The sequence below is a fragment of the Euwallacea fornicatus genome, unplaced genomic scaffold, assembly GCF_040115645.1.
Source record: "Euwallacea fornicatus isolate EFF26 unplaced genomic scaffold, ASM4011564v1 scaffold_136, whole genome shotgun sequence".
NCBI lineage: Eukaryota > Metazoa > Arthropoda > Insecta > Coleoptera > Curculionidae > Euwallacea > Euwallacea fornicatus.
The window spans coordinates 29,503-56,408 of record NW_027096104.1 but is presented as its reverse complement, the minus strand read 5'-3'; the positions used below and the strand labels follow the sequence as shown (position 1 = coordinate 56,408).

General features: G+C 32.2%; 1 long non-coding RNA gene across 2 annotated transcripts; it reads right to left on the bottom strand.

Moving 5' to 3' along the window:
• On the bottom strand, window positions 1-25,804 carry LOC136350175 (uncharacterized). Of its 2 annotated transcripts, XR_010734105.1 has the most exons (5): window positions 25,630-25,804; window positions 25,149-25,319; window positions 23,579-23,747; window positions 8,991-9,046; window positions 1-715 (listed from the first exon to the last, which is right to left on the bottom strand). It is a non-coding gene; the product is annotated as an uncharacterized lncRNA (long non-coding RNA). The 2 variants fall into 2 exon arrangements; XR_010734106.1 differs by lacking the exon at window positions 8,991-9,046.
• Between the last annotated feature and the right edge of the window lie 1,102 nt (window positions 25,805-26,906).

Genomic DNA, 26,906 nt, shown 5'->3' with positions numbered 1-26,906 from the left:
CAACATCAATGGTAAAATCCTCGTGTCTACCCTGCTTCTCATTATTTGAATTGAAAAGGTTTGAATTTCCTATTCAGCCAAGTCGGTTTTGACCTTTTTTCGGTCACATTACGAGGAATCAGGCCTACTGCTGCTCGGATTTTCCTATCCTCAGACAGGATGTATATGTGGAACTGCTTTTTGTCTTGTTTCAGGAGTCTTGTCATGGCTCAGTAATCTTTCGCTGTGTTAGGAGATATTGCCACCCCCTGTCTGATCATTTTTACCTTGCTGTAGACAATATTTTTGGACCGTAGCCTGTTGCAGACGGTGGTCCAATCATCGACATTGTTAATAATTATTGGAGATTTTCTTCCCGATCAGTTATCTATCTATTTCATGTTGATACTGCTGATTTTATGCAGTCGCAGATCGGTCTCAGATCCAGTTTCTGCATTTTTTCGCCCGTTTCAGCCGATCCAGTTTTTCTTCAACTCGCTGAAGAGCCTCAAACAGTCTACGGTTGCTTTTCGTCAGTTCTTTCACTATGTTTCGCAGCTCTTCAATTTTCCTATATTTTGCTGCGTTATCGTCGTACAGATGCTGGTTCAACACCATTCGTGCGGCGGGGTTCCGTCGACATTCTTAAGCTGTCTTAGCAACATCTTCCATGGCTCATTTGCTCTGAAATTCCGTCATCTTTTTTAGTCCTTTTCTTTTGCTTCTTTTTTTCCTTCTGAAAAAAAAATATTATTTTGTAAAAGAAAGAATATCTTCACACGATTCTATATTTAAAAACACACGAATTTCCCGCTGTTTTGTTAATCTCAGGAGTTCAACCGCTAAATCGGCACAGCCCTTGACAAGATCAAACTTGTACCAACACAGACCTTGATGTCCGGCGGACTGGTCATGAATTACCGAAAATTTTATATTTTTTGTGCGTTTCGGAAGCTCCGCCCCCACTGAGTCAATTTACATCAATGGCATCACGAAGCGTTTCAACAAAACTAGGACGACAAATTGAACGTGACGTTATTTACGTTTCGACCGGCCACCGTTTCTGTGTATCGTCGTTGTTGTTGTTGTTAATTAGTCGCGTTTATTATAGTTTATAGTTTGCTTGTATAGGTATTTGTGCGCGTGTATGGGTATGTGTTTTGTGAAAATGTAATTTCTTGTTGTTGTTCTATCATTCTTACGGGAACAGAGAGAGACAGGTATATATTTGAATATCTGTTAGTATTAGTTATATTTGAAGTGTCTAGGAATTTATTCTTACCCGGAAATTAAGCTTGAGGTTCGAACAAACTTATTTAAAAAAATATATATATTTATTATTACAATTTATACTCATTTTCAGCAACATCGACACTAGACTAAAGTAAAAATCGGAATCCCTTCTTTCTTCGTTTTAACTAATTTATATAAAAAATATACTTATTATACATAAGGGTTCTAGAATCTATGATTTCCTATATTACGTCGCAGTAAAGAGTAGTAGTTCCTCTAATTGCAAGTTCTAGACAATAGTAAACACTACGCAGTTAAACTATTTTTCATGTTTCGTAAATATGGAAATAGTTGTCATATAAATGGCATGGTTGACTCATATTGTGTACGCAAGTTACGGAGGCGTATTGTAGACAATGATGTTTCTAGATTTCCTTTTTACACAAACTTCCAGTATTATTAGAAAAAGTCTCTTTAAATATTAGAACCATCATGTGGCTTCAATTGAATCGAGCTCCATCTCATTATCATCGTGAGGTTCGGCAATTTTTAAATGTCAGCTTTAAAAAAAGGTGTATTGGGAGAAATTGATTTCAAAATTTGCTCCTGCGATCCCCGAACTTAACTCCTCTAGATTTGTTTATGTGGGAATACATAAAATGAATTGTCTACAATACGCCTCCGATAACTCCGCATGATATAAAAATACGTATAAGAGACGCGTTTGACCCCGCAAATGTTGTCCAGAATTAGTAGTGGTTTTGAAAAAAGAATTTGTAAGTGTCTGGAAAAATGGACGGTCGACATTTTGAACATTTGTTATAATTATTTTGTTTTTGTTTTATGTTATAGTTGATATGTAATTTAGAACTTTGAACAGAAACAAACCAAATGGTGCAAACAACAATTATATAGTGTATTCTGTAAAAACGCGAAGACTTAGCTGTGAACGTCCTAGTACCATTCGATAGGCAACTGAAAATGACATATTCTGGTAAGTTCGACGTAAATAAAAACCGGAAATAACGTGTTAGGGGCAATAAGCCAAAACATCTTCCAACGTACGGTGTAAATTTAAATTTTACAAGAACGAAGAAATCCAGATAACGACACAGCCAATTCAAATAACTAAACAAATGAATCGTTGACGTGGACAAAAAACAGTTGGGGGCGAAAAATATATGCGACCCCCCATTTTACTATCGTTTCTGTAAATTTTTTTATCCAAACCGTAGAAAATGTGCGTCTAATCGAACTATACGCCACTGCAAAATTTAATTAAAATGTTAAAATATCTTAAAAAACACCCAAGTTATTAACAATTTTTTAAAACTAACTTCAACTGTATGATAAATATAAAAAACACTAAAGAAAAAGTGTCACAAGAAAAGTCTGATTATTTTCGTTAAGGAATCTTCGGTTATTGAATTGGCTTTCTAATAAGAGACACCCTGTATGTATAATGTATATACAGGGTGTCCCATTTAAAGCTGTGATTGAAGATTATTCCAAAGCGGTACGTTGTATGAATAAAAAAGTTGAAAAAAAATTGTCTGGTAAAGAGTGGGGCATGTCATGAAGATAGTGACTTTTAGTCAAAACGTCGTTTTAAGGCAATTTCAAGTGCAACTATTTTTTTTCAAATGGCAACCCCATATTTTTTTTACAGATTCTTCTAAACTTTCAAAAAATTAATATCTTTTATTCGAACAATGTTTTTATTAGATATTTCGCTGCAGAGTTATCCTCGATTTTTGTCCAATTTTTGAAATACTACGTAAAGTAATGAATAGTCAAAATTTTTGCATTTTTGTTCTTAAAAAGTTTTGCAATACATATTCTGTTTAAAACTCATAACAATCCTTCTATCCAATAATAAAAAAAATGTATTTGGCAAATTAATTTAAAATCCCGACTTGAAAAACTTATGAAAGAAAATGTTCAAAAGAATGTTTTTCCTGCTCCTAACACGTATCAACACTTATTCGAAAAAAAAATTGTTTGCTCTGCGCAAAATCTCTCCGTTTATCAATTCTTTTTTTTATGTCGTCTACAGTTGTTGGTGCTTCTGCATAAACTTTGCCTTAAAAAAAAAAAACCCATAGGAAAAAATGTAATGAGGTCAAATCAGATGACCTAGGAGGCCAATTCACTAGGTCGCTCTATCAAATCTATTGATCTAGATACAGTTCATAAAAAAACTCACGACACATTCTAAAAAAATAAGATGGATAGCCGTCATACTGATACCACATCACCCGTCTAATCGCAAGTGGAACGTTATCTAACAATTTCGGAAGTTTATTACGCAAGAAATTGCGGTACATTTCTCCATTCAAGTTTCCTTCAATGAAAAAAAATCCAAATATGTATTTCCCGACAATATCGCACCATACATTTATTGACCATAGTCTTTAACGTTCAACTTCTTTAAGCCAGTGTACATTTACAACACTTCAAAAATGCAATTATCGCGATTCACTGCAACATGGTTTGTGAATGAGGATCCGTCCGAAAACAAAACGTTACAGAAGAAATTTCCATTTTTAATTAATTAGTGCCTTGGCCACTTAAAAAAATTTATTCGATTTTCAAAATCAGTTCCGTGAAGTTCCTGATGAAAAGAAATGTGGTAAGGATTAGTATTTATTCACCTTTATAATTGTTTGGACCCGTATCTATGATACTCCCGATTCAGTAGCAATTTGACGACAACTTACATAGAAATCGAAAGCAACAGCTGCAAAAACTGCCATTTGAGTGCCTTCATGTGTTGCACTTCGGGAGCAATTGTGTTTTCTGTTTTCAACGTCTTCGTTTCTTTAAAATTTTTAATGACACTGTTGAATTCGCCCAATAGAGAACTCTTTCATTTGGAAATCCTGCAGCATAAAGTTCTACTGCACGACTAACATTTCTTCCAGCCTCTCCATAAATAAAAGCCCTTTCTAATTTTTGATCCAAACTGTAGCAATCCATTCAAATTATTGAATTTTGAATAATTTCACACAAAACAATTAATTTGTCGAAAAAAAGAATATAAATTTCCTGTAGACCTTGTTATAAGGTAGATTCTAACAAGAAGAAATTTAAGATTTTTTTTCGTAGATATATATATTTTTTATTGATTAGATAGAAGGATTTTTATGAGTTTTAAACGGAATATGAATTACAAAACTTTATTTTAAAAAAGGCAATAATTTCGGCTATCTCAAAAATTGGACAAAAATTAAGGATAACTCTGCAGCAAAATGTCTAATAAAAAAATTGTTCAAATAAAAGATGTTTATTGTTTGAAAGTCTGCGAGAATCTGTTAAAAAATACAGGGTTGCCATTTGAAAAAAAAATTGCCCTTGAAATGACATTAAAATGACGTTTTGGCTAAAAGTCACTGTCTTCATGACATGTCTCCTTCTTTATCGGACAACTTTTATTTGAAATTTTTTTTCGTACAACGTATCGTTTTTCAGTAATTTTTAATCACAGCTTTAAATAGGAAATCCTATATATATATAGACTATAGGCAAGTAGAAAATAAAGTACACCTGCATCTTCTTCATCAGATGGCGGAGGGAATTTATTCATACTTTCCATTGCCTCTGTTGAGAAATACAAGGAAAGAACACTGCGAGTGAAAAGGATCGAAGAAAAGTTTTATTAAGATTTTCCTCGACCAAGAAAGAAATCTACCCTCTATCCGACGCATAAGACTAACGTGATAATTTTGTCTTACGTTCGGACCGTTTCGAACTAAAATTTGAAAGACACATGTAAAATACAAATAAGTGCACGCGGAAATACACTACGGGCACGTGGAAAATCATTATGTAAAGGTACTCGAAATATAAACTACGTACACACAGAAAAACACAAAGTAGAACCACGTGACAAGAAGATACCGGTGCCAGCCTGCCTACCCACTATAGGACGGACACACAGTTAATATATTAGCTTTTCTCTCTAATCGTATTCTATTCAATTTAAATTTGAAAATTCGACGCATTCAACATACAGGACGACCAAAAATCTATCCCTCGATATGGCTACCTTTTTCATTTCAAGAGATGGAAAATCAGTTAAATGGACAAAATTTTCTATTTTAAATTGAAAACAATTCGAATACAAGGAAAAACTATTACGTTAACTGTGTGCGTTATATAGTGGACAGGCCGGCCTACAACAGTACATCACGTCACACATATTTTTTCGTCGTATACACACAATATAATAATTTCGTTAAGCTAATTACGTTTTTACTAACTTGAAATATAAAAAAAAATTATTTATTAATTAAATTACTACAAATATCTTAACAACGATAACTAACAACTGACTTCGATAATAATAATAGCAATAATGGCCCACATACATCCTTACCTCTCTATTTATAATAATATTAACATAGACTCAGCATTTATTCTGGATTCCGTGGATTCTCGTGGGATTGCTAACTACTCCGACATCAACATCGACTTGTGCCTAGAGTTTAGGATCGATTGACTCGTGTACAACGGCTGTTTACGTGAAACCCTTTCCACGTCAGTCTTCCACGGCCTCACTGAACTATTTGCAACTACTAACAAAATCTGCAAAAACGGCAGCTCCAGACAGCCTCGCGACCAGCCCTTCTGCGCTCACCACTGTGACCCTCCTACTCGTCAAAGCTTCGTGACGATACGAAGACTGAGTTGTCGCACGTGCCGCTGATGGTCGGATATAAGCACGACGCTTATATATAAGATGTCCCAGAAATAATGGAACAAAGAGCAACAGCGCGTTTCTGTCATCAAAATATTACGATCCAACGCAATTGTTGCATTCCGAAAGTTGATATTAAAAAATATACAGTGTTAAAGTTAAAATTTTATTTTTGATTTTATTTTATATCTTCGGAGTCTTTTGACCTATGGTAATGAAATTTAGTATACGGAGTTTTTCGGACGTGATAAACAATCTAATGCTGTTGGTTTTATTGTAACTAATAGAGGGCGCCCTTGAAACTGCCTTGGTAAGTTAAAAACGCTTTAACTTTTTTTCTATGCAGCTTCAGTAGCCATATTAATTAAAAATATTATTCTGTTTAATATTTGAAACAAAAAAGGTATACCTATTAGTAGCCTCAAAATTTACATCACATTTGCATAATTTACAATAGGAATTACGTACAGGCATCCTCTTTCCTTTTGCATGTCAAAATAATATTGTTTCGTGTTTTGATTGAATGGAAGCAAAGGGGAACCATTGTAATATAAGGTAATGTATGAGACTATATATTACAACTAAAAACCAATAGAAAAACAACACTCACAACCTAGACATACTAAACTCTCTTTGCTTAGCAAGACAAACAAGACAATCCCGCTTCTTTTTTCCTGCATCCAAACTGTTAGTGCATTTCCAAACCTAAAATAATCCTACTCCTAATTTCATTAGAATTCATAAATTTAATTTCCAATGTAAATTTTTTTTCTTTTTTTGTCTTTCGTAATTCATAATTTAACTTATAAGAATCCATAATTTAATTTATGTTAATGTTGTTCAAATATGAGTAGGTTTGAAAAAACTCTATGAAAAGTTGAAAATACTCTAAACAAGGGCAGAAAGACCTAACGGTCGATAGCCTATTTCTTAGGAAGTAAAGATTATTATTAATATTATTATTATTAAACAGAATAATATTTTTAATTAATATGGCTACTGGAGCTGCATAGAAAAAAGTTAAAGTCCTTTTAACTAACTAAAGCAGTTTCAAGGGCGCCTTTTATTAACGACAAAAAAACCGACAGCATTAGATTGTTTATCACGTCCAAAAACCCCCGTATACCAAATTTCATTGTCATAGATCAACAGATTCCGAAGATATGAAATAAAATTTTAACTTTAACACTCTATATATTTTTTAATATCAACTTTCGGAATGCAACAATTGCGTTGGATCGTAATATTTTGATGACAGAAACCTGCTGTTGCTCTTTGTTCCATTACTTCCGAGACGCCCTGTATAAATACATATGCAGTATCAGGTTTTAATTTGGATGTAGATATAAGGTGGTGTTTATATCTATCAAAGAAATTACATGTTACGAAGAAAGATTGTAAGTATTAATTTATTAATGTGAAATGACAATATAGCGAAAGACAGAGCGCGGGCACAGTTTCTGAATCGCTAGAGACCAACGGCAAGAAAAAGCTCCTATACATATTTTTCAATTCCCTTAAATATAAAAAAGCCTACGGTCATAAACCATGGGCGTACCCTGGCTAGGGTGCCGCTAAGGCAATCTAGTCTACCCGTCACATTAAACTATGACGCTTAAACGAAAAATTGGTCATTTACCGCTAATTTCACCAAACGGAATTGGGACTACAATTCTAGGTCCGACCAAAATTTATTGTGGGGAAGTCCAATGTCGACAAAGTCTATTGGGAAGAATTTCAATATCGACGAGGCAAATGGTTGAGAATTCTTGTCTATCACCTAATACCTACCACGGGCGTACTCTTAAGAGGATATCCATGAGTGCCCCTTCATTAATACAACTTAAAATTATTAACTATAATCTATAGCTATTTACAACCCTACACCTATATACAGAGGGAGTCTTAAGTAATAGGACACAGAGCAACGATGGATTTATGACATAAAAATAATGCAATATAGCTAAATTTATGTTATAACAAAAGTTGATAATAACTGAGATACAGGGTGTCAAAGTTGAAACATGAAATCAAATTTTCTTTAATATCTCTGGAACAGTTCGGGCTAATTTCACAAAATTTCTTATATAGTTGTTTTTGGAGATGATCAATTCAAATTTATCGACGATTTCGGTGTATCTTCTAGAGGGTGCCACAATCGACAATTAGGAGTCATTTAAACCATATAAACTTTTTTGTGCCACGGTGTATGTCATTTTGGACTCATAAAATTTGTTCCCCTACCTTTTCTAGTTAAAAAAGTTATACCGTATTGGTGACGCTAGGAGCAACGGTTTTCGAGAAATTCAATTAAATAACTTGAGTTCCCATTTTTTTTACTTGTTGGCATGTAACAACATAATTTTTTTTGTATTCGACAAATCCATCGCCGATGACCACCATTTCTAGTGCACTAGTGTTTCTAGTTTTCTTTTGTGTAAAAAAGTTTGGTATAGAAACTAAGTGTAAAAAGCCTCACACAAAATTAAACATTTCCGCAGCCACTGGCCACAAAATCTATAAAACACATTGAACTGTATTGGCGCTCGAAAACACCTAATGTTAATGATAATTTGTGTACAAGAGCTCAGTTTTGTACCTCAAACCGGAACAATCTATTTTTCAAAAATGTTGCGTCTGTCCAAAAACATTCTCTGCTCGAGGAGATGTTATGAGAAAAAATGTGCATTTGTACTTTTATCTTTTGATCGAAAACAAAAAATAATCCAGAATTAATTGGTCTTCAAAATAAAAATTGACCAATTCGCGAGTGCAAAAGGTTCATTTTCAATAAGAGAGGAGAATGACAAACGCCCCAACACAGCCGCAGCCAACTAGAGAGGATATACTTATGTGTAATCAGTTTTATAATTAAATAGTATATTTAGAGATAACTTTTAATTAAATCTTGAAAATAATTCTACGTCGATACACGTTTGCACTTTTACAATTTTGCATTTTTAAGGGATCGTCAGGTGGATTATTGCGATAACGGTTGCAATCACAGATCCATGAACAATGTTAATTACCTTATAAATTGTATATTGAATTCATATTACAAAGTTTTGACTGAACTCACCTGCCTTGTCTTGACGATTTCCCAACTTTTCCGTTTAGATACCTGGCTTGCCATTTCTATTGGAATTAGAAATTATTAATTATTATATACTATTTGATTTAAATTTGATTTACTTGATAATGAAAGTTATTATTACGTATTTTTTACTACCTAATTCAAATACCTATACTATAATAGTAATGATGATTTCATTGATTTTAAGTAAAGTATTGATTGGATATCAATCATTTTCGTCAAAGGCATAACTAAGCGAAAAATAAACAGTCACTCTAAGTGGAGTCTAGCCAAGTTACATGGTAACTATTGCCATATTTACGAAAAATGAGAAAGGGTTTAATTGCGTAGTGTTTACTATTGTCTAGAACTTGCAATTAGAGGAAATACTACTCTTTACTGCGACGTAATATAGGAAATCATAGATTCTAGAACCCTTATATATAATAAGTATATTTTTTATATAAATTAGTTAAAACGAAGAAAGGATCCCGATTTTTTACCTTAATCTAGTGTTGATGTTGCTCAAAATAAGTGTAAATTGTAATAATAAATTTATATATATATATTTTAAGTAAGTTTGTTCGAACCTCAAACTTAACTGGCGCAGTCGGTAGGATTGCGCAGTAATGTTGGAAAATCGAATCGTGCGGTTAAGAAGACACTACCAGTGGTTTCAACCCTGATTTGCACAATATGTAAAAAGCATCAAACTCGACCACAACGGAACCCGAGAAGGAAATCAAGTTCTCAAGAACCAGCAATTATCCTCTGTTAAAGGATTTGGATGGGGATAATTAAGAATTGCGAATTTTATTAAATAGTAATAATTTGAAAAACAATCGTTAATGTGCGATAGTGAAGTTGACGAACCGATCGATTAATTATCATATCGACTGATTAGCGTTTAAATTAAAGGAAATAATACATCTACTAGTGAAAACCTAAAAATGACTTCTAGTAGTGGTTCAACAGGTGCATGTGTAGTACCGCCTAAATTAAATTGGGATTTGTTTCAATCCAGATTAAATTCGACTAAACCCTATTATTATAGCAAAACACTTAATAGGTTTATAGGCCGTTTTGAGAGTGTAATTTCTAGTTATTTCTCGTTAAAAGACGAAAAGCTAAACACACATATTTTCGAATCGATCCAAAATTTATTAGTAGGTAGAGCTGAAAGACTCAAGAAGAGTACAATTAATTTTAAGTAATATTATCCAACGTATTGAAAATGATAATACACTTTGTACAGTACAAAAACAATGGGATATTAGACACCATGAGAAAACTGCATTGAATACCTTTATCGCCGGATGTACAGGAGTTTTGAAAAATAATATGCATTTAAAACGACCTGAGAGTTTAGAATATGAGATGGCTTACGCAAATGAATTTAATAATTTCCAATCTTTATTTGGTAAATGAGGCGATAAACCAATGAAATAAAATTTTTATCAACAAAGACCTAATCGAGATTTTAATAGTCAAATGCGACGATTTGAAAATTACCAAACTAATTATAATATTAACTTGCCACCACAAAGATTTAATTCAGATTTTAACCCACAACAATCAAATACGTTTTACCAAAATCAAAGACCTATGAATGTATTTAGACCGGGTCAAATAAAACCAGATCAATTACGAAAACCGATTCCAATGTCAACTACTTCAAAAAGCCCTACAATTCGAACTAACTATTCAAATTTTGGAAATACTACAGGAAATTATAGGAATTACAATAATTTTCAGAGAAACAATGCTAATGACATAATTAGTGCACAATTATTTGCTCAAGACTAATTGGAACCAGAAACTAAATGGGATAGTTACAATCAAGAAACCGAGTACTTTCCTGAAAGTGTGGAAGAAACCGAAATTGCTTCAAATGAATCTGAAGGGAAAAGAAATGGAAATTTTCGTAACATTTTTTGAATCAAAGAAACTCAGATAGTAGAAACAAATATTTCACTTAAAGGCGCTCTGTCATATATCGAAATTAAAGCATTAAATATAAAATTTTTAATAGATACCGGTAGTAGTCGTTCAGTAATCAAACCAACTTTTGTCAAAAAATATTTTCCAAATAATATTTATGAATCAAAAAATATTGTTAAAACAGTCTTAGGCAGTCAAACTACCAATTTTTGTGCAATCATTCCAATTTTAAAATAATTTAACATTAACCACGGTATAGAATTTATATTATTTGATTTTCACAATTATTTCGATGGAATCTTAGGTTTGACAGATTTATTGAATTTGGATTTGAATATAGATTTAATAAATAAAATTTTAGTGAATTCCAAAATTAAAATTCCTTTTAAAATTCAAGAAAAATTGGATGAATGTTATCATTTCTCAATAAATCCACATGAAAAAATTGTTAAGAAACTTCCAATAACAATATTTGAAAACGATATCATAATAGATCGAGTTGACCTAGATGGAATGATGATCTTGCAAGGTCTAATTACTTCCAAGAACGGATACGCACTTAGAGAAATTCAAAACCATACAAATGAAACTGTTGATATTACAATGAAAGAACGCCTTCCAGTCCGACTGTTCAATGGGAAAACTTATATTTGCACTTTAGATAATATGAAAAATAATATATTATCTTTGTATAATGTTAATTATGAGGACGGAAATGATATACAAAATTTAATCAGAATAGATCATATAGGCTCAGAAGAGAAAAGTGCAATCATGAAACTATGTAAAGTGTAATGAAACTTCGCGAAACAAAACTCGGAAGCACTTTTGGTAGATCTTTATTGTACTGGTTGTGATACGCACACCTTAATCGTTCACAAATTTAAATAATGAATGATTTTTAACATCAAAGTAGCTATTCGAAAGAGGATACTGAGAGATTATTTTAATCCTGCATTGACACTATATATCTCCTCTATGTCTCTCTGTGTCTAACTCTTTCTTTTTACCTTCAGAGTATCTTCAGTACCAATATGTGGGGGTCGGTATTCATAGACGTACCCCGGGTTTTGGCAATTCACAGGATAATCCATAGTTGGTAACTTTCTAAGTCTTTAAACCGTGACGTTTTAAAAGAATAGCAAAATGAGAATTTAAGGAGAATTGCAGCTGTACCGATTTTTTTTAGCCAATGAATACGTATTTAGACTTTTGTCTTGATAAGGGTAAAGGAGTGAAAGGTTCTTTATGTAAGGGAACCCTAATAGGAAAATAATGGGTTCCCAACATATGGTCATCCCAGGGCAATCTACTAAGATAGCGTATTGCATAGGCGTAGCCTAAGGGTACATTACAAAAGAATACTCCGATATGTTTTTAAAACCTGATGATAAGTTAACATTTACCTCAAAAACTAAACATGAAATGAAAACGGTGGATGAAATTTCGGTACATACTAAATCATATAGATATCCATTTATTCACAAACAAAAGGTTCAGCATCAAATCAACGAAATGCTAAAAAATGAATTATTCGACCATCTTCTAGTCCTTGCAGCTCACCAATATGGATTGTTCCAAAGAAATTAGATACAACAAATAAACAAAAATGGAGGATTGTAGCAGATTATCGGAAAATTAACGAAAAAACGGTAAATTCACGATGGCCTATTCTAAATATTAATAACATATTAGATAAATTAGGACGTGCTCAGTATTTTTCTACTTTAGATCTTGCCAGTGGGTTTCATCAAATAGAGATGGCCCAAAATTCAATCGAAAAAAACCGCTTTTACTGTAGAAAATGGTCATTATGAGTATCTAAGAATGTCTTTCTGACTTAAAAATGCACCTAGTACATTTCAAAGAGTTACGGATGAAGTTTTAAAAGAATTACAAGATAAAGTGTGTATGGTTTATATGGATGATATTATTTTCACTACTGGGTTGCAAGAACATATTCAAAATTTAAAATTAGTATTTTCAAAATTACGCCAAGCATGTTTTAAGGTACAATAAGAAAAAAAATTAATTCCTTCGTAAAGACGTAGAATTCTTGGGACACGTAAGAACACCATTAGAAATAAAGCCAAATCCGAAGAAAATTGAAACAATTCAAAAATTCCCTCTACCAAAAACAGTTCAAGAAATAAAGTCATTTTTCGGATTAGTAGGCTATTATCGAAAATTTATTAAAGATTTAGCCAAAATTACAAAATCAATGACACAATACCTAAAGAAAAATTAAAAAATTTAGTACTATAAGGAATTTCTCGATTGTTTTCAAATTTGTAAAAACGTCTTAACCTCTGAACCAGTATTAGCGTATCCGAACTTTTCCAAACCATTTGAACTCAATACGGTTGCATTAAACTTCGCTATAAGCTCTATTTTGTACCAAAATGGACATCCGATTGGTTATACTTCTAGAACCTTAAACCCAGCCGAGATAAATTATTCTACGATAGAAAAATAGTTACTTGCAGTAACACGGGGATGTAAATACTTTCGTCTATATTCGTTTGGAACAAAATTCACAATTTTAACAGATCACAAACCACTTCAATAGGTTTATTTCCTAAAGGAACCAAAAAATCGGTTAATAAGGTGGAGACTTAAATTAGAAAACTTCGATTACACAATTAAATATAAGAAATGAAAATTTAATACTGCTGCAGATGCATTACCTAGAAACTCAAGTAAAGATCTAAATGCTTTAGAAACACTTTCAATAACGAATAATCCAGGTGATTGTGATGAGGCAATTTTAGAATTTTGTAAAAATAGAGAAAAGTATCCACAATTAAACGAACAAACGGTTAAGGAAATATTAGGAAATATAGAACCACCAAAAATTAATGTTATATCTGATGTGCAAAACAAATCACCTAATAATAAATACGGAAACAACGAAATATTGAATTTAAAGAAATTTCCACAAGAAATCATCGAGAATTCTGACGATGATTTAGAAACAGTGTAAACCTCATTAGAAAATCCAATTTTTAATTTACCAATTACGGAAAGAATATTTAACGGGTATAAAAATCAAGTCCTTGTAATAAGAGGCGATATTCAAAAGGCAGAATGTAAAAAGGAAAAGATTTTCGAAAATACAAAATTTTATGTTATACTTCCAAAAAACGATCTAGTTAATGGAATTATTCAATTTATAAAAGAATATGTTAATCCTAAACGTCTTTACGCACATTTGTTCCGAGACTCGCGATTGGGAATAATTTTTACGGTAACAATGCAAAATATTTTTATAAACTCTTCATTTAGATTCGTACAATCTCCAAAGATGCGAGAAGATATTTTAACTGACGAAGATCAAATTAAAAAATTAGATTTGCATCACAATACAAAAACTCGCCATAGGGAAATAACAGAAATGAAGATTGCTTTAACAAAGAAATATTATTGGCCAAATATGGATGTCTATATTGAAAAATATGTTAATGAATGCAAAATATATCAAAGAAACAAATATGACTGAAATTCTCCAATTATTAAATTCAATTTAACATCAACAACTACCAAATCTTTTACATTACATACATACAGAATAGAAAACAAATATTTTTTAACAATAGTTGATGCATTTTCTAGGTATGGTCAAGCTTATTTGTTAAATAGTTTAATAGGTGTGTCTATTGTCGAAAATTTGATAAGTTTCATCACTCATCATGAACTTCCTTTAAAAATTACTAGTGATTGAGGGTCAAAATTTAAAAACATCGATTTAGAAAATTTTTGCAAAATTTATAAAATAGAACTGCATTACACCACCTCTAAGAATAGTAACTCTAACTCTCCCGTTAAAAGGTTTCATTTGACAATAATCGAACATTACCGATGGCTGAAAGAAACCAATAAACATTGGAATTCAGAACAAATTATGAAAAGAGCTGTATTGGGATATAATAACTCAATTCATAGCATTACCAAATTCACACCTTTTGAAGTTAATAAGGGACGCATAAACAATTTAGACCCACTCGGTATGAATGATCGCGGAATTGTATCGAACTATGTTCAGGAACATAAAGAAAATTGTCAAGAACTGTATTAAAAAATAGCCCAAAAGAATCAACTTTTAAAAGAACAAATAATTTTAAAAAGGAATGAAAAACGTGAAGATCCCGTATCTTAACCGTTAAACAAACCAATCTATGTAAAAATAAAAAATCGTAACAAAACCTTACCAAAATTTAAAAATTATAACTTAAAAGATCGATCAATGATAAAAGTAAAAACAACCAATGCAGAATATCATAAAAATTCAATTAAAAGACCTACAAGTAAAACAATTGAAATTTTTCAGGATGAACCCAAAAATCGTGACAATAGTGCTGATGATCAGCCTTCAATGAAGAAGCCAAATTTATTTCCATCAAAAATCCCTTACTACTAATTAGATTAGGATCAGCGCGGATAATTTATACGAAACATACGGTTTTATATTATGTAGATGTGGAATCATTAATTAACCAATTAACTAATATAAAGGAATCATATGCTTCAATTAGAAACGATATCGTTAAAGAGAACGCAACAAATCTAATATTTAATCATTGATTGGTAGAAAATTTACTTTCTAGAACAGAATTTCTCATAAATACAACTGAACAAAAATTAGTAGATATTTATCCTAATTCCAATCTTTGGACAAGAGAAGAGATTTAGTAAACGTAATCGATCATTGTAAAAAATGGATATTTGAAAATTTAGACTATGAAGATGGCAAATATTATTATAAAACTATTAAAAAATTGCAAACAAATCAAATAAACTTAGTAAAACATATAAATGGACAAATGACACTATCCAGGAATATTATAAATCTTTTGAATAACACAATGATAATAATTTCAAAAAATCAAGAAAAACTAAAAAAGAGTATAGAATTGATCCAAGGTACTGTAAATAAATTAATTCGAAATCAAGACCAATATTTAAGTATTCAAAACATTTTAACTCAAATTAATCTGGATTGTCAAAGTTTAATTACATTTTTAGATAACTTAAAAGATGCTATTATTTTTGCAAATTTAAATTCAATCCATAACACTATAATATCTATCTCTCAAATTAATGAATTGCTTTTAGAACTCTATAAAATTTACGAAAATGATAAAATACCTAAATTAAATAACCCTGTAGAATATTATCAATTATTAGGAACCCAAGTCTTTTTTGTTAAAAGTAAAATAATTTTTGCAATACATATCCCAATCCTAAAAACCGAAAATTGTAACTTTTATCGCATACATTCAGTTATCCAAAGTAAATCCATACTTCTCTTAAAATTTCCCTTTGTGGTACAAAACAATGGAAAGTTACAATTCGAGAAACATATCTGTCCAGAAATTGGAGAAATCTTCTTCTGCAAAGAAAATGAAGAACCTGTCGATGAATGTGTCGTTAATCTATTTACAAACTGTCCACTAGAAAGGTGCCAAAAGACATTTCTATCATCACAGAAAACGCTAACAGAACAAGTTACAAACAATAAACTATTAGTGATTCCTTCAGAAACTATACAAATGTTGTCAAGGTGCCCATCAGACCATTATACGAAAACTAGTGCGCCTACTTTGATTGAATTTTCAATTGATTGTGAACTTATCATAGAAGAAAAGATACTTGTTAACAAATTTCAATTAAGTAGAGAAGTTGCATTTATTCTACCGAAAGTTCAAATGGACTACATCCAAAATATGTAATCATCTCTAACAATCAACTTGATTGGGTCTACAAGAATACAATTACTTGAAGAACATTATCGAGTACCTACCACCAGCATTGGAAAATAGCCAGTATGAAACATTACTTTGGTCAGATGCAACCTTGTGGATATTTATAATAATCATAATAATTAGTATTTTATTAATAAGATGCAAAGGACTTTCAAAAAGAAAAAGAAAAGTTAAAAAAGAGGAAAATAGTGAATTAAAATTAAAAGATGTTAACAGTCAAACCCATTCCATTAAGTTTGCCTCTTAAAGATGGAGGAGTTATATGGTAACTATTGCCATATTTACGAAAGATGAGAAAGGGTTTGACTGCGTAGTGTTTACTATTGTCTAGAACTTGCAATTAGAGGAAATATTACTCTTTACTGCGACGTTACATAGGAAATCGTAGATTCTAGAACCCTTATGCATAACAAGCATATTTTTTATACAGGGTGCGCCAACTAAAACGAAACAGAGCTGTTTTCTCGGTTAATAAAAAAGTTATGCAAAAATGCTCGGACACGTCAACTTTAGTGTGGAGGGGGAAGATCTTTTATTAGATATTTACGGTGGTTGCCTTCACCCCCTGGGCAGGGGATGAACCACCTCTGAAATTTTAAATGGGAAGGGGGGTCGAGTTATATATCAAATTAAAGGTTTTTTGACGGGCTTTATGGTGATATCAAAATTTCTTACTTTCGAACAACCACTGATGAGTAAAACGATTATTTCTTTATGAATACTACAAATACATAACGCATAAAATCATTTAAATCAATTGTTTAAAATGCTGTCCGTTAACTTTCTGACAGTGAAATAAATTTTCTTCGAATCTCTGTCGTACCTTCTGGAGTATTTCGGGGGTTATTTGGCGGCATTCATTAACAATACGTTCTCGCAAAATTTCCAAAGTCCCTGGAGGAGTGGAGTACACTTTCGACTTGAGATGACCCCAAAAGAAGAAATCTAATGGAGTCAAATCTGGAGACCTTGCAGGCCATTCAATTGGATCCCTTCTACCAATCCAATGACTAGGAAAATTTTCATTTAGAAATTGCCGAACGGCTAAAGCATAGTGCGGTGGTGCACCATCTTGTTGGAATGTCAATAAATTTTCTGAATAATCCGGATTATTTTCCACAAGATCTACTAATTGGGGATAAGCGAAGTCTTCCAGCAACTGAAGATAAGTCTCGTCAGTCAGATTTCCGGGAATAAAATATGGTCCGATAATGTGATCCCCAAAAATACCCGCCCAAACGTTTAGTTTTTGAGGATGTTGTGTATGCGCTTCGTGGAAGATATGTGGGTTAATATCTGACCAATATCTACAATTATGACGATTAACAATGCCATTTAAAGAAAAACTTGCTTCATCCGAAAAGCAAATATTGAAAATAAAATTATGATTTTCAGTGGCTCGTTGGCTTATGAGTTCGCAAAAATGTAGTCGGCGGTCAAAATCGTCTTCGTTTAATTCTTGGACAAGTTTAATTTTGTAGGGGTGAAATTTGTGTGATTTTAAAATTCTACAAATGCTGGTTGCGCTTATTCCAGTGGAAGTCGCCAACTGTCTTGTACTGGTTATTGGTTCTAAAACCATATGTCCTAAAACTCCTACCTCCACCGCCTTATTTCTGACCGGGTGTCTACGATTCGTTTTTACGTTAAGAATTGAACCAGTTTCTCTAAACTTCGCTACTAAATCCAACACATACTTTCGGCTTACATGCTTGTCCCCATAACGTTGGTTGAAAACATTAACTGCTTGGTTCGCACATTTTCCATTTACAAAAAATAATTCAATAATCTCAACTCTCTCTGCAGTTGAATAAACCATTTTTAACGATTAACACAGACGATGAATTACCAGGTCACCTGAGAGTCACAAACCAAATGGGTTTAATTTTCGATGTTTTCGATACTTCCAGGCAAAAACTTGTTGATAAGGATTTTATTTTTAGTATAGCAAAAAACATTAAACTTTGTTCATTTTGAATTATTTATCAAAAATGACTAAATGGCATCTAACTTTAATAGAGAAAAAGAAAAAATGTTAATTTGATTATAATATTTAATTTTTTTTTAATTCATAAAACCCATTATTATTACCTAACAAAATCCATGATTTTAGCTTTAAGTGTGGTTCATAAAGAAATAATCGTTTTACTCATCAGTGGTTATTCGAAAGTAAGAAATTTTGATATCACCATAAAGCCCGTCAAAAAACCTTTAATTTGATGTATAACTCGACCCCCCTTCCCATTTAAAATTTCAGAGGTGGTTCATCCCCTGCCCAGGGGGTGAAGGCAACCACCGTAAATATCTAATAAAAGATCTTCCCCCTCCACACTAAAGTTGACGTGTCCGAGCATTTTTGCATAACTTTTTTATTAACCGAGAAAACAGCTCTGTTTCGTTTTAGTTGGCGCACCCTGTATAAATTAGTTGAAACAAAGAAAAAAGGGATTCCGATTTTTACCTTAGTCTAGTAATGATGTTGCTCAAAATGAGTGTAAACTGTAATAATAAATGTATATACAGTGTGACCCACTTAAGAGCGGGACACCCCTGTAAAATTTTTATTTGTGGTTCGATTTTGATCATTTTTTTATATGTTGTAGGGCATCAAAAACTCTATTTTGTGACAAGTTCTTGTTACGCTCGCTTAAAATCTAAGGTCTACTTTGCCCCTTTCTCATGACGAAATTTTAAGAAAAGACATTAGGGAATTTTTTATTTTAAATTTAGCTTCAGTAATAACTTTAGAATTATTCAAAATGGCTGTATTTCAAATTTCGTTAAAAAATGTTTATCCATAAAAAAGTTGTAGAGCAATCCAATTTTAAATTTATTGAACCATCTGGATGTAATAATTTTTGGTCAAGTTGGCTGAGTACGGATCCAATAAACATAGTTAAGTCACTTGTTTTATCCTTGTCATTAAATACAATGCAATTGTCTTTTTGTAAATAAATAAACCAGTTCTTGGTGGTTTAGAAGAAAATTTAACTGTTTTTGATTGAAGAAAAAGTTCAGATATGAATAATCAATTAACTTTAAGGGAAAAAATTGAAATAGTGCGTCTTTCTGGTGACAATGACAGAAGTGTAAGGGAAGTGACTAGAATATTTAACACAAGATATCCTAATCGACGTCCGATTACTAAAAGTACAGTGAATCGAATAAATCGTACATTTAATGAAACTGGAGCCGTTGATAGATATTTGTTAAAAAACAACCGTCCTGGAAATAGAAATGAAGGTGATACAGAAATCGCAATTTTAAATTATTTTACTAATAACCCACATGCTACATTAAGAATAGCAAGTTTAGATTTAAATGTACCGAGGGAAAACATTCGTCGATGCCTGAAAAAGAATAAAATTAAGCCATTTAAACCAAAATTTCTGCATACTTTGGAGGAAGGAGACAAGAACAGAAGATTGGAATTTTGTTTGTGGGTGCAAGGGGAGTATCAAGATAACAACAATTTTCTAAAATGTATTCTATTTAGTGACGAAGCTACATTTACTACTAACGGGATAGTTTCTTCACAGAATTGTAGATTTTGGTCTCATGAAAATCCACGCTGGATTATCAACTGCAAAAGTCAATATTCCCAAAAAGTAAATGTTTGGTGTGGAATAATCTATGACAAACTTATCGGTCCATTTTTTCTTGAGGGCAATATGAATTCTGCAAGTTTTTTGAACTATTGAGAAATTAATTATCCAATGCGATTGACAATCTTCCACTATTATACACAAGTAACATGTACTTTCAACTTGATGGAAGTCCTATACATAACGCGAAAATTGTTCGGCAGTGGCTAAATACAAACTTTCCCAATCAATGGATCGGACGGAATAGTCCATTAATACAATGGCCACCCAGATCACCGGACCTGACCCCTTTAGATTTCTTTTTGTGGGGTACTCTTGGGCAAAAAGTATATAAAAACCGCCCCAGAAATAGAGAAGAACTATGCATAAGGTTGAGACGCGCCTGTGAAGAAATTACTCCCTTATCTCTCGGAAAAGTAATGAGTAATACTAGAAGAAGATACGAGAAATGTATCCAGTTGAACGGTAGCTTAATCGAAGCAAGGGTTTTTTAAAATGAATTAAATCTCTTTTCGTTACAATTTTTTTTTCACATTGAATCATTAATTAATTTAAATTAAATAAAATTTGATTGTTCTATAACTTTTTTATGGATAAACATTTTTTAACGAAATTTGAAATACAGCCATTTTGAATAATTCTAAAGTTATTACTGAAGCTAAATTTAAAATAAAAAATTCCCTAATGTCTTTTCTTAAAATTTCGTCATGAGAAAGGGGCAAAGTAGACCTTAGATTTTAAGCGAGCGTAACAAGAACTTGTCACAAAATAGAGTTTTTGATGCCCTACAACATATAAAAAAATGATCAAAATCGAACCACAAATAAAAATTTTACAGGGGTGTCCCGCTCTTAAGTGGGTCACACTGTATATACAGTGAAATCCCTCTTAAGCGGACACTGACGGTGCCAGAAATTTTGTCCGCTCAAGAGAAGTGTCCGTTCAAAGGGAAAAAAAGTTCAGGCATAACGGATTTTTTTTATCATATAAAATGATCAAGAAAATATGCACATATGTATTGAAATGAAGGATTTTTTTACTTAAAGAAAAAACAAACATATATACACATTAAAAAAAAATTAAGATAAAAATTCATCTAACGTAGTTTGACGGATTTTTCTTTTCAAAAAGGCTTCTTGATAGTGTATTTCTAAATTTGACAACATTTTTAAGGCTTTGGTGTCTCCTTGGTGTAAAGAAAAGACTCTCAGTGCCTTTACCGATTTAATTGCTTCATTGTAGGTGTTAATACTGCATTCTATTTCTGCTGCACTTTCTTGGTCATCATCAGACTCATCTGACTCACTTTTTTCAACATCCATGTTTTTTAAAATTGAATCTGAAACAAATTCCTCTTGCATTTCTTCCACAAATAAATTTTGATCCATGATAAAAAATTCTTCAAAGCTCTCTTGCGTTATTTCTAAAGGCACTTTTTTCTTATAAATCTCCGCTAGCAGGGATAGAGGGAGTTCTTCCGGATCGTACTGTCCTTCTAACTTTGGGTTTTCAATGTGAAATGCGTTTTTAAAACAATTTTTTATAGTAACGCTAGTCACTTCACTCCATGCTTTATTTGCATAGAATATTGCATCCAATAAAGTTATTATTTTTACTAAATCCTGTGCAGAATTTGCATCATCGATGTTTACCAGTAAGTGTTTCAATAATAAAGTCCTGTAATTAAATTTGAAATTCTTGATAATTCCTTGGTCCAGCGGTTGGCACACGCTTGTGCAATTTGGGGGAAGAAAACATAGTTTTATATTTTTGAGATTGATTTCTTTGGGATGCGAACAAGCGTTGTCCAAAAATAATAGAATTTGTCGTTTTTGAGCACCCATTTGTCGGTCAAAGTCTCTTAGCCATTCAGTCATTATGTCAACGGTCATCCAAGCCTTTTTGTTAAATTTCCACATCACTGAAAGTTTGTTTAAGTCAATATTTTTAAATGCTCTCGGCCTAGCAGCTTTTCCAATTATCAAGAGTGGTTCTTTTTCACCATTCATATTGGCACAATGTAAAATAGTAATTCTATCTTTGGACAATTTTCCACCAAAACATCTTTCTTTTTTTAGAGCTAAGGTTTTATTTGGCAAAGCTTTAAAGAAAAGCCCCGTTTCGTCGACATTGTAGATGTTTCTTGGTGGGTACTTCTCTATTAAAGAGGGTAATTTTTCTAAAAAAGTTTTCACATCCTCAGGATTCACTGAAGCAGACTCCCCTGAGATTGTTTTAAAAGCTATATTGTGACGAGTTCTAAATCTATTAAGCCAACCGGTAGAAGCACTAAAATTTTTGTTTCCTAGCGTTTCTGAAATTTCCTTTGCTTTTGCTTGTACCAATGGACCTTAGTAGAAATAATAACGATTAAGGAAATTAACGAATTGAAAGAATTTGGAATTTGTACATACCTGTTAATGGGATTCCTTTATTCCGAGACTCTACAAACCACTTGTAACATAACTGATCAATTTTTAGACCCTGCGACTTTAAAAAACTTCTTTTTTCGTCGACGTTAGTATTGGAATACCATTTCTTCATAAGATTTTCTCTATTTTTTATAATTTCTGCTACCTGTGTTTTGCCTATTTTAAAACGTACTGCTAATTGCCGAACACTTAACTTTTCATGTTCGCGTACTTCAAGAACTTTAATTTTTTGTTGTAGTGATAAAAATTGCTTTTGTACTTTTGGCCCCATATTTAGAAATATGAAACGATGAACAACTCTTGAAATGAACTACATATTAGACTGCTCTATTAGACGCCTTATTGTACATTTTGTATTAAATCAAGGGTTGCTAAATTCTCATTAACATTTCAAATCATAAATCAGTGCCTTTTGAATAGACGCCGACACTGATGCCGACAATACATCAAAGGTACCGCCAAAGGGCCGAACCGTTATATAAATGAAATTTACCGACATTTTTTTAAGAAATTTACCTATCTTTATTTGCCGGTTTAATTTTTATTCGTCCGGTCAAGAGAGATTTTTTTTTCTCGAAGTTCTAAAAACGACTGTCCGTGTCCGGACAAGAGAGTGTCCACTCAAGAGGGAATCGCAGCAATGCTTTTCTAATGGAAAGTATTTGGGACCAGGACAAAGTGTCCGTTCAAGAGGGGTGTCCGCTTAAGAGAGGTGTCCGTTATGAGAGATTTCACTGTATATATATATTTTTTTTAATAAGTTTGTTCGAATCTTAAACTTAACTGACGGGTAAGAATCAATTCCCAGACACTATTCAAATATAAATGATATTAGCAGATATTCAAATATATACCTGTTTCTCTCTGTTCCCATAAGAAAACATGCCATTGGCAAGCGACTTCTTCCACTATCGAGCCATGGAATCTTTTTCAGTTCCTTCAAGTTGAAACCATAGTTTCCCATCATTCGACCGTTTTACATGACTTTTGCGATAAAATGATAGAGTTTTGATCATATTGTTCCTAAAAAAATATAGTATTAGATTTCATTAACTATCCACAGTGATATTGAGATACATATGAGACTGATCTTCTAACTATCCAAACAACAAATAATTTCAAATTGCAAGTGAATCCAACTTTCAAGATGAAATTGATGTAGTCGTTTGTGAAAAGGCTGCTTCATAATGGTGCCCCAGATAAATTTTGATTGCGTAAAAAAAAAGAAACATTTATTACTAGTTCTTATACTCTGTGAACACGTACTAGAGAGTAGGTAGTAGAAGTGGAGCATTGTTGAAAATTCCTTTTTAACGATGAGTTTCTTTTCGTTCTTACTGCCTGAATCGTCCAAATTCCGTAGACGTTCTCTCTATCCACTGGAATAATTTCTTTCTTATTATTTTCTGCTCGATTTAAAATGGCTTAATATTTTTAATTCAACCGTAAATTATTATGTAACTTTCCAGTTTCAATTAATGAAAACAAAGGAAGAACTCTCATGTTTCTGATTACTGACCACGACTGTCATCGAACTATTTTATGAAATCTCTAACAATATATATCTTTCAAATAATATCTATATACTCCAAAGAAGACTTTTAACCAATCAGCTTTCGAATAAATCTCATGAAATCTCAAACAATCTTCAAAATCTCAACGAAACCTTTTCTAAATTGTCAACTTTTGAATGAATGTTACAAAATTTGAATCACACAACAAACAATATATCTTCCAAACCATATAAATCCCAAAGAAAACTCTTCTAAACAGTCAACTTTCAAATTAATCTTATGAAATCTCAAACAAAACATCTTCCAAACTATATGTATTAACATATAATTGGTTTTATAATTAAATTGAATATTTAGAGGAAATTTCTAAATAAATCTGGAAAACAATCCTATGTCGACACATGTATGAACCTTTAGAATTTTGTATTATTACAGGATCCTCAAGTGAATTATTATGATGAAGGTTACAATTACAAATCCAAAAAAAATATTAACTATTTTATAAATTGAAGAAATATCAAATGTTCAATAATTCATATTACAAAGTGTTAACTAAACTCACTTGCCCTGTGTTGACGATTACCCAACTTTTCCATTTACATACCTAGGTTGCTGTTTCCCCAGGAATTAAAAATTATTAATTATTATATACTATTTGATTTAAATGATATTTACTTGGAAATGAAAGTTATTATTACTTATTTTTTACTTCCTAATTCAAATACCTATGCTATAATAGTAATAATGATTCTATTAATTTTAAGTAAATGATTCATTAGATACCAGTTTTTTTAGTCAAATGCATAACTAAACAAAAAACAATAATTCCAAGTGAGGTCTAGCTGGGTGAGAATTAATTCCCAGAAATTATTCAAATGTAATTTACACTAACAAATATTCAAATATATACCTGTCCTCTATCAGTTCCCATTAGAAAACCTTCCTCCAGCAGGCAGCTTCTTGCACTATCGAGTGATGGAATCTTTTCCATCTTATTCAAATTGGAACCACAATTTCCAGTTTTTCAGCTGTATGATGTGATTTTTGTGCAAAAACGAGAGTCAGCTTTGATCATATTTTTCTTTAAAAAAATGTGGTATTAGATTTCATTAATTAAACACCGGGATATTGAGATATGTGTATGAGACCAATCTTCAAAGTATCCACACAACGAACAACTTCAAGTTGGAAGTGAATCCCACCTCCAAGATGAAATTGAAGTGGTGGTTTATGAAAAAGCTGCTTAGCAAATGGTACTCGAGATCAATTTTGATTGTGGTAAAAATAAAGAAAAATGTATTACTAGTTCCTGTACTCTGTGAGTACCTACTAAAGTAGATACTAAAAGTGGAGAGTTGTTGGCAACTCCTTTTCAGCGATGGGTTTCTTACCTCTTGGGTTGTGTTAGTTCCGTAAACGTTTTCTCCATCGACTGGGATAACTTCTTTCTTAACTGTTGCTGTTCAATTTGAAATGACATAATATTTTTATTTCAAACGTAAACTATTTAGCAAATTTTCAGTTTAAATTAACGAAAACCAAGGAAAAACCCTCATGGCTATGATTGATAACCTCGAATGTCATTGTTGTCATCCACGATGCACAGGCGGGAAGAAGAAGAAATCTACAGACACTTGCGACGCTGGTGCACAGATGACGCCACGCATAAAAAAAATAACAAGTCGAAAGTATTCGTTGTTTCTTTCAATGACAAAACATATACACGAGTTAATTCCCAATTTTACTGAAATTTCACGATAAATCGAAGCCTCGCTTAAGCCACTCAAAGTAAAAGTCTCTCAAAACTGCTACTCCATTGATAGATGAATTATATGCACCGACGCTCGTCACTGAGCTATCGTTAGCATAAAACTTTTTTGTACTCATACTAATTATCAATAAAGAGAACGAATTTCGACACGCCGAAGAAACGCTTTCTAAACAGTGATAGTTCAACCTAATTTCCACTTCCAATCTTCCAAAAGGTATAAATCTCAAAGAAAACACTTCAAAACAGTCAACTTTCTAAAAATCTTATGAAATCTTAAACAATACACGTTCCAAAATATATACTGTGGATCGCAAAAATATTCGGACACCTACTAAAATTCATTTATTATAGAATTTAATAGACTGTGTACTATTAGAGATATGTATATTGCCGGTTCATATCCAAAAAGGCATAAATAGTAATATCAGTTTTCATACTTTATGATGTAAACGTCTGGACCCATTAAGTATACAGGGTATCCAAGCGAACATTGAATATAGGAGTTAACATGGGAAATTGGTTTTTATTTTTTTGCGCCTGTACGAATTATCCAATTGAAAAATTTTTATATGGAGGTCATAGTATGCAAGACCGGCTATCTTTCAGTATTTTTTTCAGTCTTCTAGTTACAGCCGTTTTGGCTCAAAACGCCTCCAAAATTCAAAAATTTGAATGTCCCGCGTAACCGTTCGGCGCCATGATTGGTCAGAATTAATGTCAAAACACAATGTGGCCAACAACGTAAGCGTAAACACCCCATTTCAAATTAATTTTCCCTTTTTGCTGATTTCTAACTTATTTAAAAATTAATTCAGGGAAAAATCAATGGAAAACCTGAGGATAATTATTATGTGGTCTGCTTTGATGTCCCTACGGTAAATACGCAAGTTTCTTATT